This window comes from Corvus moneduloides, chromosome 2, assembly GCF_009650955.1.
Source record: "Corvus moneduloides isolate bCorMon1 chromosome 2, bCorMon1.pri, whole genome shotgun sequence".
Classification (NCBI taxonomy): domain Eukaryota; kingdom Metazoa; phylum Chordata; class Aves; order Passeriformes; family Corvidae; genus Corvus; species Corvus moneduloides.
In genome coordinates, this window is record NC_045477.1 from 31,557,177 (window position 1) to 31,564,411 (window position 7,235).

At 50.3% G+C, this 7,235-nt stretch overlaps 1 protein-coding gene across 7 annotated transcripts in view; it reads right to left on the reverse strand.

Moving 5' to 3' along the window:
- GDPD4 (glycerophosphodiester phosphodiesterase domain containing 4) overlaps positions 1–2,624 on the reverse strand; it is a 39,795-nt gene extending 37,171 nt beyond the window's left edge. For 2 of the 7 annotated variants that reach the window (XM_032098973.1, XM_032098972.1), the window contains exons 1-2: positions 2,509–2,622; positions 1,144–1,254 (exon numbers count right to left, since the gene is read on the reverse strand). The gene's annotated coding sequence lies outside the window, so the exon portion shown is untranslated. Of the gene's footprint in view, positions 1–1,143; positions 1,255–2,508 lie in introns of all 7 variants that reach the window. The other 5 variants (XM_032098982.1, XM_032098975.1, XM_032098981.1 and 2 more) reach the window with 3 other exon arrangements.
- Positions 2,625–7,235: the final 4,611 nt, after the last annotated feature.

Sequence of the window (7,235 nt, forward strand, 5' to 3'; positions counted from 1 at the left end):
AAGATCAACTGGTTCCAACCTCCTGCCATGGGCAAGGACATCTTCCTGTTCAAGCCTCTGAAATATCAATGTTTCTACTTCCCTCCTCTTTTCCTGGAGAGAGAAAGAAATGCAGCAAGTGCCAATGTCCTGCTGGTGGGGAGAATAACTGGGAACATGACCAAAGATGCTCTCTGTTTACTAGGTTTTTATAAAATGCCAAGCCCTCAGCCACCAAAAAGCAGCCAGCTGTGAGTCCTGCTTGAATGCTGCTGGGAGAGCAGTGTCTAGCACATGAATAACATGATGAGGACAAGATGTTGAGGAGAGGAGCACGTGCAGGCAGGTTGCTCAGCTCCCTCACACTACATGCCTGTAGCTGGAGCAGAGGGTGCAACGTGGAGCCAAGCCTGTGCAGCCTCAGGACTCATCCTGCCATGAGTGCCAAGCTGCTCTACCCACACCAGCTCTTTTCTTTCCTTTCAGTAAGACCTGCAACACAAAGGATCTTCTCCCAGCTTTTTATCCGATCTGCTCACCTAAAATGCAGCCCTAGACCCTTTTGGGGTTTGCTGCACACCACAGAGATCTCTGGGGCAGTTCTACAGGCCAACACACAGGAGGTCACTCCACGATGAGGTACAGACCTCTTCCTGCAAGATATCCTGAGACACGGAGTCAGGTTTGGACCAAGGCCAGGCTGTTGCTGCACATGTGCATGGTGTTGCAGTCTACAGGGAACGACCGCTGCAGAGCTCCCTGCACCCTGTCCCCCATGCAAAGCCACCGAGCTGGGGCTTTGCCAATGGGCAGGATCTGCTCCACGCTGGAGCATGTGTGTCTCAGCTGATGGGTGGTAGCTTCTGAAAGTGTCTACACACAACCTGAAAGTTTTGCCTGAAGGAGAGCCTCTGGGCTTTCAGAGAAAAGAAGGGTACATTTTCAAAGGGCCACAAACTTCTAGAAGAAAAAACAAATCAACTTTTCTCTTTTAATTTGGCTGATACTTTATCACATTGAGCGAAACTGTATGGTAACAACTTGCACAGAGGTACATTGTGAGCCGCAGGCAGCCTCACAACAAGCTGACACAACTAAATTTAAAGAACTGTGTTTCCATCACCAGAAATGATACATAAAGTTCAAAAGACACCATTTGCTCACCTCCTTGGTCCAATGTCATGTCATAAGGAAGTCCCAGGACTGGTTGTGAGAACAAGCTTTGTGTTTGTATTCTCCGCAAGGATTTCAAATTGCCCTGAAAATCTTGCACACCTTTTAAAAATTTCAATAGTGAAGTTATAAAGGAAGTGACAGCTTTGGCTCCCTTCACATTCAGAACAATTTTTAATTACAATCCAGCTGGTCTCATGGTACATTATGCCTTTTTTTGTTGTTAAATGCAGCTTAAAATCTTTCAGCACCTGTAGGAAATGATTTCTGCTCTCTCTTGTCCTTCCACCTGGTATCATCTCTCAGAACTTATATGGGGAGATGTTACATTGTGAGATCAGGATTCCCAGAGAAAGTGTAGAAGTGAAGAGAAGGTGATGTACACCATGGGCTGGACCTCCAGCTAATCAAAGCTTGCACTTTGCAACTTAAAGTTGTCCAGGTGCCAGTCTCCAGGTTCACATCAGCTGAGTGCCTGATTCTGAATTAAAATTCACTCTTTCCTAGAAGCCAAAATTCCCCTGTTTCAGTGCTAATTGTGGTTATGCCTACAAATAATGTGGGAGCATTTGGACAACAGCAGACTAAAGCCAGGGTCAAATCCTGTTTCAGCTGCAAACCGAGCTGCTCTCTGAACAGTTGCCCATCACAGCCCCCAGGGTGACTGCAGCATCAGGGCAGATAGTGGACTGCAGTGTTGCTTCCAGCCTTTCTAACCAAGTCGCGATTATTTACAGCTGTTCCCAGATGTTACCCGTTCACGGGTTATTTGTTCCTGAGTCGACCTCCCCGTTCACACGCTAGGCAAGCTCAGGGGAAGAGAGAGAGAGAGGCTCCTTTCTCTCTTTTACTATGGAAACAGCCCTTTATCCCAAGGATTGCGAATGCTCAGCCGCCGTTTCCCTTCCACCGCTGCCCCAGCTACAGCGACCCCACGAGCCACCCGCCGCTCACGCCTCATCCCGGCTCCCCTTGATCCGCTCAACAGGTCACACCAACTCATCCAGCACGGACCCTGCGTGAAGCAGGACTGCTGAGCACCTTCTCCTCCCCAGCAAACTACCAGAAAGCCCCCTGCTCGCCCATCACCCGCTTCCCTCCCCTTTTGTTATCGTTTCTCCCTATTCTCCGGCTCTCTGCGCTTTGTTTCTCGCTGAAGCCCAGGCGGGAGCCGGGTCAATCGCCCGCTGTCGCATCCCAACCAACACACTCAAAAACCCACAGATAACAAAGGAAAAGCGGAAAAAATCTCGCCACCTCGGCGCTAACTTTCAAAGCAAGCAGGGAGTAGCAGGCAGGGGTGAAGTTCAGCAGGCAGGAGCATCTCTGAGAGTTCGGGGGCAGGAGGTAACTCACCGCGCCGTGATGCACATGGAGGGGTTATTTTTGCTTTCCGCTGCACTTGGGTTGCTGTGTCCCCCGCCTGTGACACTCCGGGACGCGAATGGTGGCACCGCTGTGTGACACCCGGTATTAGAGAGGCTGCTGGAGCCGTCCCTCCCACGGTAGGAGGGGCCATGAGAGGCTTAATAAATTCAGTCCCCAAGGCTAGAGAAATTAAAATCTCATCATGGGACGCAGACAGCTGCTCATGGCATGGCTCTGGGAGACACCGGGGACTTAGGGACGAACTTAGGATTGATTCGTTCATCCCTTGCCCACCCAGAACAGGAGAGGCTCGTATTCACATCCCACCTTGGCAGAATTAAGCGTCCAAAGGATGGGGTTTGAGGAAATATCCCAAAGGAGATTCGGGAAAGATGTGTCATCGTTGACCCTCGGAATTAAAACTCCTGAACCTCCTCCATGAAAATATTTTCCATGGCTGTAAGCCCCAGGCAGGAATCCACTACACCAGGTTTCTGAGCAACCCCGGATGCAAACCCGCTTATTTTACTTGGGTTTTTGCATGGTTTTGGGCTTTAATATCTAAATCCTATTAGAGTTATAACTTCCTTTGAAGGGGGAGAGGGGACAGGTCAGTACAACAAAAGCAGGTTGTATTTTGTAACCTCCAATGCACCCTGGACTTTCAGAGAGGCAAAATCTCATAATAAAGTTCCTCAGGACAGGAAGCTGCACAACCTCATGCAGCTCCTCCTGCTCCATAAAAGTTCTTTGCCACATTAGAAGCTAAACAAACATCCCCTCCAGCCCTGAAGGGCTCTCTGAAACACTACTAGTGCGGTTTTTCTGTCCCTGTAGTTTCTCACATTGGGATTTTTCTTCTTAGGTGAAAAGACAGATCAGGGGGTCCCTCAAAAGCAAAATCAGCAAACCGCCCTTGGGAACAGAGAGGGCAAAAACATGCCAGAAAGGATGGTCCAGCAGATTTTTGTGCCGTTCACATTACAAAGAGAAACTTTTAATTAGAAGATGAGCTACAGAGGTGACAGCCTGGTTCACTCCAAAACTTAACGATGAGCAGAAGGCACATAAGAGTTCCACTTTAAAACAGTCCTTACTTAGCACTTGGTCCTAAAATAACATCACTCTTCCTGTGGAATTGGGAGAATTGGAATTAAATAAATTCAGGAACCACAAGGCATGAAGGTAGAAGCAGCTAGTTTTATTGCTGGTGGTTTTCCAGCTAACATTTAGCTGGCTGGGGTAAAAACCCATGGGGCTGTGTGTGAGCCTCTAGAAAAATTAGTTGCTTTATGGTCTAATTCCTGGAAATCTGATAAATAGGGCAGGAAAGGGTGAGATTAAGAAGACTGGTGACACTAATGAGATTTAGGAAGCAGCAGCTATTCCAGGTACCCTGCAGTTTTAATCTCCTGAGTTGATCCACTGGATTTTTCTCCTTATGTATTTGGGCCGTGTTGAACCCAGATTCATCACGGGGCCCCACTGAGGTCCTGCAGGTCCATGGCCAGAGGAAGCATGGCATGGGGGTGGCCTGGAAGGCTTAAGGAGTAGTGGAGAACACAGAGAGCCAGAGCACTTTGCTCTGCCTTTGAAGACAGTAGTAAGGTCAGCAACTCCCCAAAGTAAGTTCTAAAGGGCCTTCACCATCATCCCTTTTCTGGCTGCTATTATTCCAGCTGCTGCATCTTCATGGTGTGTATGAACCCCAAGGGTTATAGGAAGATAAGGGGACAGGGTTGAGCAACATCATCAACCCAAAAAAGCTCCTTACAGTGGAGGTAAGAGCCTGAAAAATGAAAAAGCTTATTAAAAGCACAACCATAGTCTTACCTCCTAACAAGCAAAGAAAACCTCAGATATCTTTGTTCTCTGCCCTAAAACATCTCTGTGGTTTTGCTTTCTTTTGGGTAGAGAGATGCAAAGCCTTCAGCATCAGTTTCCTCTGCAAACACCTGGCAAGACTGATCAGCTGGGCAGATGCTGCTCTGGCTTCAGTATCTTCAGCTCGGAGTTCCCCAGCTTATCTCAACCACAAAATCCTCACCCAGTGTCCCAGTCAATGCCCTAGACCTGCCAGAAACTGGGAATGAAGGCAAGCAAGGATCTGCTGGAGCCCTGCCACCACCAGCAAGTCCAGCCTTGGAGTTTATGAGCCCCTAAAGGAAATGCCTGCAAGGGACCAGTGCTGTACAAACCCTCTCCAAGGATATCAGCAGGGTAGGTCAGCCTTGAACCCAGTGAGTTTTGCTTCTGTGTCAGGACAAGATAAAACCAGGGCAAAAATGGCACAACCAGGGAGTGGGGATGGTGTCCCTGCCCAGCTGCCAGCCACATCATGGAGTATTTTGGTGGGAAATACATATGTTCACACCCTCCTACCCTAAGTCCTCTCACAACACACTGCCTTGGCAGCAGGAGGGGCCAGCATGTGTCCCCATCGTGTCCCCCATTCCACACAGGACATTTGCCCAAGGAACAGCTGCTGAACTTTCAGAGCAGGTGATTCATGCGGGTAACAATGTCCCCACAAGATTTAGGACAGAAATGGCAGAGTTTATGGCAGTTCCAGGAATGATAAGGGAGGAGGGGGGAGAAGGAAGTGACCTGAACAAAAACCAGGGAGAGCATCAGCATACCCCAAAGTGTTGGTGTGGGGGGGGACAGGGTAAAGCAGAGGCACAGTGCAAATGGGGAGCAACAGGTTTGGCAGGATGCTGGCAAGCCTCCATGGAAACCTGGGCCTGGCCCTGCGCCTTCATCCTGGGACACCTCCTTCACCAACACTTCTCAGGCTGCTTGGGTTGATCTGAGTTGTTTCCAAATGTACTTGCTCCCAAGAAATGCTGCTGTCCCTTCCCGAGGATGGCAGCAGCTGTGGATAATGGTGCAAAATCCAACCAGTTGTGCCCAAGATATGGCAATTTATTCTGGAGTGTGCAAGCCACCAGGTGCAAAACTTAACCCAAGAGTCAAAATATAAACTCAAAAAAATCACCTCACACAGGCAGAATGGCCAGGCAAGTCCTCCCAAGTCCTGGGGTTCAGGGAGGAGCTCTGAGCCTCGTTTCTGGGAAAGCCCCATGCCTCAGGTGGGCAGCAAGGGAGACCAGGCAGACACATCATGAGCCTGACCATGGGGGACCAGCCCCAAATACAGGCTGTGTGGAGTGGATGGAGGGAGCTTTTACATCGTCCTCAAAGCAGCTGGCGGGGACACTCTGCCTCTCACAGCTGTTCCTGCAGCAGCTCCGCTTCCTGCTCTCCCACAGCACAGCTGGCTGCTGCTGGAGTGGATACAGCCTTGTCTAAAGGGAGGAAGGGACAGTCCTCACTCTTCTTCCATAGCTTGTGGCTGTCCTTTAAGAAATGGCATCATTTTGTCCTTTCCCGGCAGAAATCAGGGGATTGCAACACACCCAGGAGGATACAGCCTGAGGTACCCTGAGAGCCCAAGGGACTCCCAGAGGGGAAAATCATGCAAGGACCAGTGAGGAAGAAGAGTGTGTGATAAAACATCCCTTGGCCAAATTTTTCTGTGTCCAAGAAACATAATGTGGCAAATGGTGAGGGAGGACTGTGACAGGTCACAGGAGTGATGCACTTCAGAGTTTTGTTTCTTGAGCACACAGGCAGCTGTTCTGTGTTGCCTCCTCCTCCTTTTTGGTCGGTGATCCTGGAGGTCCACGTTAGCCCTACCCTGATGGTTCCTCCCTCCAGAGTGGTGGGGACATCCTGCTGCTCCTCAGTGGGAATGTTGCAGCAAGATCCCCCACTATCCCTGGGTTACACACCACCCTTCAGGGAACTGAGCAGCCAAAGAGTTTTGTGGGGACTCAGAGCTGATGTCCCATTTTGGACTGGCAAATATGGTTCCCACCACTCAGGCTCTTAAAACTCTGCTGTGCCCCATGTCTCTCAGCCTGGGCTGTTGCTCGTGCTGCAGCTTTGCCACCGTGGAGCCTCTCGGGTGACACTTGTCATCACCAGGGTAAATCCAGAGAACTCACTGGGTGCTTCTTATCCTTCACATGGTGGATGGCATGGGCAAAGAGACACAGGCTGGCCAGTGGGACCCACCATCAATGAGACCTCCCTTCCCCAGCACACCAGCACCAGTGGTGACATTGCCTAAAGCTCCTGCACCCACTCAGGAGCACCCAACCCATTCTCCCTGGTGCAAGGGGAGACCTGAATGGGCTGGTGCCTGCTCTGGGGACATCACTATCTTTCTGTGCCCCAGCATTACCACTGATCTCATGCTGGTCGTTCCTGGGCTGGGACCTACCTGGTGGATTCTTCATGGTGCAAAAAAGATGGGACAATTCACAGTGTCCCTGGGCTGGGCTGTTCCCAAAGCCTAGGCAGCTTCAGAGTGACTACAAAACACAAAGGCCTTGCGTGAGAGGTGGGGTTAGAGGCTGATGTGGTTAGAAAATGTGAGGAACAGAAGAAAGTGGTGGATGCTTCCTGTCTAGGGGCTTCCTGTCCTCTCCATGAGGCTGGGTGTGCGGAGCCAATTCAGTTTTGTTATGGCTCAACAATGGTTGTCGGAGGCATGTGGAGGAGGGGTGCACATGTGCCAGGTGCAGGAGGCAGCTAGAAGAAGCCTTGTCTCTGGGGTGCCTTTTCCTGGCAGCACCTCCCATGAGACAGGCAGTAGGAGATACTGTGGAGGGGCTTCTCCGATCGGGCCTCTGCCAATGGGTGGCAAA